Raw genomic sequence first — 8305 nt, forward strand, 5'->3', positions numbered from 1 at the left:
GCACTATTTGGGCTGGATTACGCCTGCACAGTCTATGTTAATGCACAGGCACAAGCGCCGTGACGGGCACGCACACCTGGTATACCTGCGCTAGCGCCTACATGTATGCATTAATGTTAACATGCACACTCGAATGGCGCCCACGGTGATAACACCTTTTTGGCAGAGTTCTCCACCTTGCACTGCTACACAGCACTACACTATCTTTGGTACTACTATTGGCAAAAATTGTATGTTCTGGGAAATGAATGGTAGCCAGTCAATTTTTGCACGTCTAAGCCAAGTCACAAGTGGGGGGAGCGGGTTAGCGTAGCGGTTCTTTCCTCGCTTTGCACCAATGAGGTCCGGGTTCGAGTCGCGGCTTGGCCCAGGCTTTAAGTGCATTTGGTTTCCAGTCAATACTTGCTCTTGCAGCTTTTCTCCAGGCACTCCGGTTTCCTCCTGCCTCTAAAACTGGACCTTCTTCCTAACTCCATAATATGATGCTGATTAATAAAGTGTATGAATAAATGTACAGTTTTGGCACAAATAGCCTGAGTTGCTGAAAGCGCCATTAAAACAAAAAAAAAGTCACAAGTCATTTGGTCAAGTCACAAGTCATTTGATCACAGGTCAGGTCAAGTCACAAACCTATTTGGTCCAAACACAAGCAAGTCACAAGTCTTTTCGTCAAAGTACAAATCATGTTGTGCGATGCATGATTTCAAGCCACAGCCAAGTGATTCAGATGTGGCCTTTGGCAGACAGACCGAAGTACATGCAGAAGTTGCTAGCTTAATGAAGTCTTACGCTGATTATTTTAAGAACTCCACAAGGTGCAAGTTGGTAGGTTTTATTTAACACTTTAATGGGTTTCATTGATTAGTTGTCTGATTTGCACGGGTAGCAAGTCATAATATGCGAGTCCAAGTCATGTCATAAGTCAAAAACTGACAGTTATAGGTCCAGTCATGAGTCACAGAAATAGCGACTTGAGTTTGAAGACTCAGGAATTGTCACTCACTTGACCCAAGTATACAACTCTAGGATTTTATCTTATTCAATGTATCATAATTACATGAAATGATAAGCCTACTTGGATGTTGAAATTTGAGTGACATAGTTGGGCCTGCTCATTTAGCCCAACTGGCCACCATCTTGTTTTCGTGTAAAGAAAGATGGCAGCATCCTTACATATACGTCACGAAACAATTTCGTTTTTCTGTGTCAATGTGGAAGCGAATTTGATGTTTCTCTTACACAGTGGCAGGTCTTCATGGTCTTAGAGTCTCCAAATATGACAAAACCCCTTCTAAATCTTTAGAGGGTTTTTTCAAGTTGTTGATGCTTTGTTGACGCTACTTATATGTGTTGACGGTTGTTGAAGCTAAATAGCATGACTGGATACAATACCTACACCACCCTCCGTGATCGATTGAGCACTGCTAACCCTTCCTTAGTCGAGTGATTACAGTAGGGACAGAAATGGGATTTTTGAAGTTGCTCTATAAGCTTTATGACTGTGTTGTATTGAAAGAGGGGATAATTCTGAGCACATTGATACCAATATGTCTGTATTTGGTCGAGGCGTTGCTGAGATATGGCGATTTGAATTTTCTGAAAATGGGAATTTTTCGTTCTTTTTCTTAATGGAGATCATGGTTAAAGTAGTGCCACATTTTGTGTGTTTACAGCAGTAAACAAAATGATAAACAAATTGAGTCACAGAAAACATCTCTGTTGCTCATTTATTTTCCGCCGTTCTTTTTTGAATCAACAAAATTGTATGCACAGTGTATGTTGTACACATAAATCTATGTGTGGAATTTTGTTTACAAATAGGGTTGTCATGGAAACGCGGCTATTTACGTTTTTCCTCAATTGGTTGTAATGAGCCCCAATTTTACAGTTCAAACTTCATAATATCAATGAAAAACTGATGAATCACCCTGAATTGAAATTGGATTAAAATTGGGATTACGATTAATAAGTTATTTACGACAGCATTTGTTTACTAATTTATAGTGTAGTAAACAATGTAGTAAACAAATTGAAGCTTCCATATCTTCGGATATGAAAATGCTAAACGGATCCTGTTTTCACTATATTCCAATAGATTAACATCTCTTTCCAATTTTAAGGATTCATAACAATTCTAAAGGTAGATTATTGGAGAAGGTTGCCATAGAAACAGACAAAAAACTGTGTATAAAATAAGTTAATTTGCTGTATCTTTAGACATGAAAAGGCGAGAAAATTCCCATTTTCTTTATGTTAGCCATATTTTTCTGTTTCCAGTGTTTAGGTGGAATAAAAAAGTATGTTAGCCATACTTTTCTTTTTCCAATGTTTAGATGTACAGTATTACTGAAAAGTATGCTTAAACCTAATACTGGCAGTAACCAGTTGCCATGGAAACGATTAATTCAGTTGAAATTTTCATGGTGATAGCAACAGCACAGTTTAAGAAATTTTAACTTCACATCAGGGACCATTTTTAACAGTACATGTATGTACACAATGATATTGCATTTTTCTTGTCACATTAAACCCTCAACTGGATAAAACATTAGGAAGATAATAATATCTTAAATCTAAAATCTGAAACAAGTCAAATTCTAGAATCTTTGAAGTTTGACATACTTCAACGTTTCTGTTTGGTTCAAATGAACCATCTATTTATTACCACACAGTAATTTAGTGCAGTTGGTTGCCCTGAAGTATGTATTAATACAGACAAAAGTTCGGGTAGCCAAGAGCATACATTAAGAGATTCAACGCATTTTCTAAAACGAATGAGTTTTGTTTCACATACATGTACATTTTATAATCCTAACTTCATCTCACATTCTTACTTCTGGCTTGTTTTTGAAAGGAAAACACGGTTAATTCTTCAAAGTTGCTGGAAAGTAAGTCAGCTTTCTAAGCACCAGTTGTGGTTTCATGCGTTTAACAAACTGTAAGAAGTTAACTACTGGTAGGTGAACCAGTTCCTTGCATGATTTTAATAATACAGTTTGTCTGATTTTCTCTGATATAGCTTAGTTTTCTTATTGCTGACACTTAAGAATATTAAGGCAAGAATGAAGTTTACAGAAGTCCTAGAAAGAACAATTTCTTTATGTACAAGTAGGTCTACTTCAAGGATATAGGCATCCATTATGTCCTACAATCAGAAATTGAAAATGAGGAGTGAATGAAGACCCTTTTCAACATACAGGAACAATGGTGATAAGAACAGATTCAGATGCTGTTTAATATTGAACACATTGAAATGCATTATTTTCTCTTTATGTAGTTATGGGTGGATTAGGAGAGAACAATTTCCAAGTTGCCATCTCTGTAATCCTCAACAAGTTTGTATGAGTACACAGCTTCATCGTCATCTTATGTGATGTTGAACCAGTGAGGAAACCCAGGAACCTGACTAATGACTTCACCCGTGTACATCTGTCTCTCCCCATCCTCAGAAGCAAAGTAGTGGCTGACAGTTTTACCGACTAGCAATGGAATTGTTACATTCATGTCATCACGTGTGGTTGTTTGAACTGACTCCCCATCGGCTAAAGAAGTTGCTGCATCAATAAACAAATTGTTTACACAATGCTTAAATTGTTTCTGCCATTGAAACTAGGAGGTGAAGTCCACAGAAGAAATTGTTCATTTCAATCAACTTCTGCTTGGCAGTCTTGCTTAAAGAATCCCAGTTATCTGTTATTTTAGGAAGGCATGACTCTCTATAAGACTGGAGGATTGCATTGAACTTAGATTCAGTAGCAGCACGATCACTCATTGTGTTCTTAATCTCACACAGTATTTTAGAACCTACATCGTCTTTTCCATGGCAGATGTCTGTGATATCGTCTTGAATCTTCTTAAAAGTTGTAAGGGTATCCCCAGCACTTTTTGAAACCATTTCTCTTAAACCTAAGACAAAGTTGTTATACTCTGCATCAGTAACTGTGTATGTCATTTAAACATCACCCTGTTTTGGCGTTTCATCCAATCCTGGACCGCCACAACTGAGTTGGGATGCCCATGACTTTGAAGGAAATGGGCTGTTTAAAAACGGACAGAAAAAGAAGACTTCATAATTCCAAATATCTGCCGAATAGTTTGTTTTATTAACGGAAACTTCTTTCAATAAATCATAAAATTGAAGGATATTAATCCATTAAGCATACAGTGTTAACATATTATGTAAACAAATAAAGATTGTGAAAAGGCAATTATAACATAAATAGAAAAGAATCAAAACTAAACATTCAAATGACTTACCAAGCAACAGTAAAGCAAACCAGAATGTTTGGGGCATTTCATATGACAAACATCCACCATACAAATGACCACGTCTTTTTCTCGAAGATTTTTAGATGTAGAGCTCCACTTGTTAAAAAAACTTCGAAGAAATTTTTCAAAATTTCAGTTTTCATCCAAAATATAAAGTAAAAAAAAAAACTTGGACAGAACACTCAGATATGAAAAACATAATTTTAACTTAAATGAGTCGGTGTAATTTTTTTAAATACATTAAAGTTAACAATAAAAACTTTGAAATAAATATTGTTAAGTCTTTTGTCCTTCCTATTCAGCCTTTCTTTATTGGAAGTCTCATAAAATTCCAGGTTCATTCATCATTTCACCCATCGTGTGCATGTGGACAGTCATTTCATATTCCAAAAAAAAATTAACATCGACATATTCATGTATAGATGTAAGAGCTGATAAATGTTGGTTTCAAAGTCATTTCCCCAAACAAATCTTCATCAAAAATGATGTTACACGAAATGCAAAGGTGCGTGAAAAAAGCTCCGCGCTGTGCGCTGTACGAAACAACGCGGCTACACCACCGCGCACACACGATTGTTGACAGACTGTGCGACGCGTTGGTCCCATGGCGGTCACTCGGCGTGTTACGCTAACTTATTTCGCTCGGCGGTCAAATGCGCTCACAGTCTTTTATACAAGTCCAAATGATTAAGGGTATTTATAACCTGAAAATTTCAAAAATGGACACTAGTTTCTTGTATATACGACAGAAATGCTCCAAAATCGCTTGTAGAAGAACCAACCTCCTTTTCACGGCCGTATTTTGAAGAAAAATCGGGCGAACTTCGCCAAAACTTCGACGAGGTGCTGACGGAAGTCGTCAGCTTGCCGTGTGTGAAAAACGAAGCGATTTGAGAATGGTGCTGTGTGGAAGAACCGGTTCAAACCGGAGAGTTCCGGTTTGGAGATGCGAAACCAAACTTTTGTACACAAAACTGTACGTGCGCAGATGATGTGCGCAGTAGACCGTTGCGGTCCCTAATTACAGTGCATGCACATGGTGCAAGATTTGGCTCCCAAGACAACAAGAGGGCCAAGGCTAAGGACCCACCGGAGGCATTTTTTAGGGTCTTTTTCCACCCCCAAATAGCCGCAAAATTATCCTCATACTCATACATAGCTTTTAAGCTTAGGGCTAGGCCCTACATTACAACGTGATTGCATCATTCTGACATCATGGACATTGTCTGACATGTCTGATGCTCTGAATAATTTCCGTCTGAGACTCACATCTGTTTTTCACCATCAAACACGCTTTGAATGATGTGAAACTATTTATATTTACAAATTAAATCCGCTTCGACCTTCCAACGCTGATACATGACATCACCGTGAGACATACGGCTACAGACCTGAAAAACTTACCGGCAATCCCCGTGAGCACTGAGTATATCATACACAACATTACACGTCGTTATGTTGCACGTGCTGGCATGGCTGGGACTGGGTACCTTCCAAGGTCACGTACTATTGGTTTACTACCCAGACTCTCTACATAGAGTTTACATTTGATACAGAATTGGGAGCAGATTAAGCCTGCCATTGTTTTTCACTGCCGCATGGTGGCGTCGTACAAGATAACGGCGTGTGTGATTGGTGCCGTGGTAATTACAGGATGCAAATAATAGAGTCGGATTATTATATCCAAATCTGTGGTGCAAATGCATGTTTCGTCAGGAAAACTTTCAGTTTGCAACATTAAATTTTCTTCTTTGACGTCGGAGTGGTAGATTTTGCCAAACCAGTAGATCTTGGACAAAGATGGGGCTGCTGACAAAGTTGGCTGATGACGGAGAGGCTTGTTGTCAGGGGCGGGTCACGAATCTCTTGAAAAAAGACACTGAAATCCCAAATGGAGACTATGCGACAATTGCGAATGTTGCAAGATAAACAGCAAATGTCACACAAATGTATAACTGGTCTTGGCTTGACATAAGTATGAGCTATTCTTGACTACAAAAATAGAATTTTTTTGTTGGAGCTTAACTGGAAGACGTCAACCCTTGTCCAGTCAAACCGAATGAGGCGTGTGGCCAATCAGACGCTGTTCTACGAATAGTCCAAATTACATTTTTATTACTTGATGGAGAAAATAGACCAAATTGTCATTTTTGGAAAAGCGTTAATGAAAAGGAATTAAATTTGCGCAATGCTTATCATTTTCTATACTACTAGGCCTGCAAGTGATAGAAAAACCGCTTTTGTAATGAGTGATGGTAAGACAGAAAAGCCTTGATTCGAAGTGTACCGTAAGTCTGATCTTTCTAAAAAATGCATCATATTTTGGGGGCATACATCTGTATGAGTGAGGCGTCTGGCAGCAGGCGCTGTTCTACGTGTAGCCCCCTCAAAAAGGAAAAAAAAGTCCATGATCATGCATTTTTGCTACTCGCAAGTGAAAGCTAACAGTAGCGATAGAAGGGTTCACTTAACCATCACCCCCTCCAAGAAAAATGGCTCTAGAACCACGCCTCCTGGCCATCCAGCAGAGTGATGCCTGGTAATTGCATGGTATAAAGACGTGGCCTTTAACGTTTGAGCGGGGGGCGGAATGATGACGCTATATGAATTTTATAAGTAGGGCCTTTAAGTAGGCCTATCAGTCACCACCGTCAAGTTAGCGTCCGGAAGTTATGGTTGTAGGCTGCGCTGGTAAATAGGCAAAAATTGCTTGCTCAGACTCTGCTGTCAAATTAATGCTATGATTAGAGCATTGCTCGGTACGTTTTTGGCCACATTTCCATTCGCCCCTAGTACCGCTTCGCCCCCAGGCTAACCACATAGCTAGCACACACATAATTATTGGACATTGTGCATATATATATATGTTATTTAATTTCTACACCTGTAAAACACTAAATATTATGTACAATGCACATCTAATGACTAAGTCAGGACCACTCCTAGCTCATTGTTCTTGACATTAGACTGTCAAGGCGTATAGTCATTAGCTATTCTGTACTAGTATGTAACTTGTGGCCGGCAAGGCCGGCGGTTACGCTTGATTCCAAGACGTTCCCATCTGTAGCTGTGTTCGTGTACATGTATATTAATGAACGCTTTAGCGAAGTAAATTTTGCCAGTCAACAGAGAGTGCTATGTGACGGACGAGGTCTGTATTCGTAGCACAGAGACACAAACACGCAAACCACCAGTCTTACGCGTAAAACTGTGACTTTAAAAAGCGTGGGCAAGCAATGGGCGAAACGACGAATGGCAGCGGGTTCATTGCGAATTGCTTGTGACGTACTGGGAATGAATGTATTTGTTTACGAGTGCTTTAAAAAGACGTTTCCTTTTTTGCTCTTTGTACTGCTGTCTCTTCAGTTCAAATGTTGCAACCGCACTTTTTGAAATCTGCATGGGCCAGATTAAGTGAACCGAGGAATTTTTTTCACAAATAGATAAATGGCTTCATAGACATTTGTGGCTGGAATTCTTCATCTGTGTGTAAATTCCCTATACCTAGGGGTGAATTTGCCCACGCTTTTGGATTTAGTCGAGTGCTGTCTTGGCTACAGTACCCAACCGTTGTTTTGAATAGGAGCTGCCCGTGTGTTTATATGTATGTGATACGTACTATTAACGTACGATAATTTTGCACTACTGTCGGCCGTCATATAGCGCCCTCTGTTGACTGGCAAAATTTTACTACACGAACGCAGACAGTTACGTCTTGGAACCAAGCCTAGCGGCTACCCCTCGCGCGGTGTACTGAAGGCAAAAAGTGACTTAATTCGTGAGACTACTAAATGATATGCAAATCAGCTAAGCCTGGAACCTCAGCTGACCAGGCCCCAAGGGTAGCTAAATCTTTTGATATCCAATGTTTCATTTGTGCAACGTGGTTAACACTGTATTATAATCTCCAAAACAAATAAGTGGTGTTCACTGTGCGATATGTTTTGTACAAAACTGGCGGTATATAAAACGTAACAACCAAATGATAGCCCTATCTCCAGTGGTGGGGGCGTGCATCGTTTTCCTTTTGCCCCAT

The 8305-nt window shown here is 39.4% G+C and overlaps 1 protein-coding gene across 3 annotated transcripts in view; it reads right to left on the reverse strand.

The window, feature by feature from the left end:
• The window catches only part of iars1 (isoleucyl-tRNA synthetase 1), a 29985-nt gene extending 24200 nt beyond the window's left edge, over window positions 1-5785 (reverse strand). Inside the window, exon 1 of one of the 3 annotated variants that reach the window (XM_022224674.2) lies at window positions 5674-5785. The gene's annotated coding sequence lies outside the window, so the exon portion shown is untranslated. Of the gene's footprint in view, window positions 1-5538; window positions 5560-5593; window positions 5614-5673 lie in introns of those variants that run through there. The other 2 variants (XM_087135892.1, XM_087135891.1) reach the window with 2 other exon arrangements.
• Window positions 5786-8305: the final 2520 nt, after the last annotated feature.

This window comes from Acanthaster planci, linkage group LG04, assembly GCF_054643075.1.
Source record: "Acanthaster planci isolate LZ-2023a linkage group LG04, COTS_SCS, whole genome shotgun sequence".
Classification (NCBI taxonomy): Eukaryota; Metazoa; Echinodermata; class Asteroidea; order Valvatida; family Acanthasteridae; genus Acanthaster; species Acanthaster planci.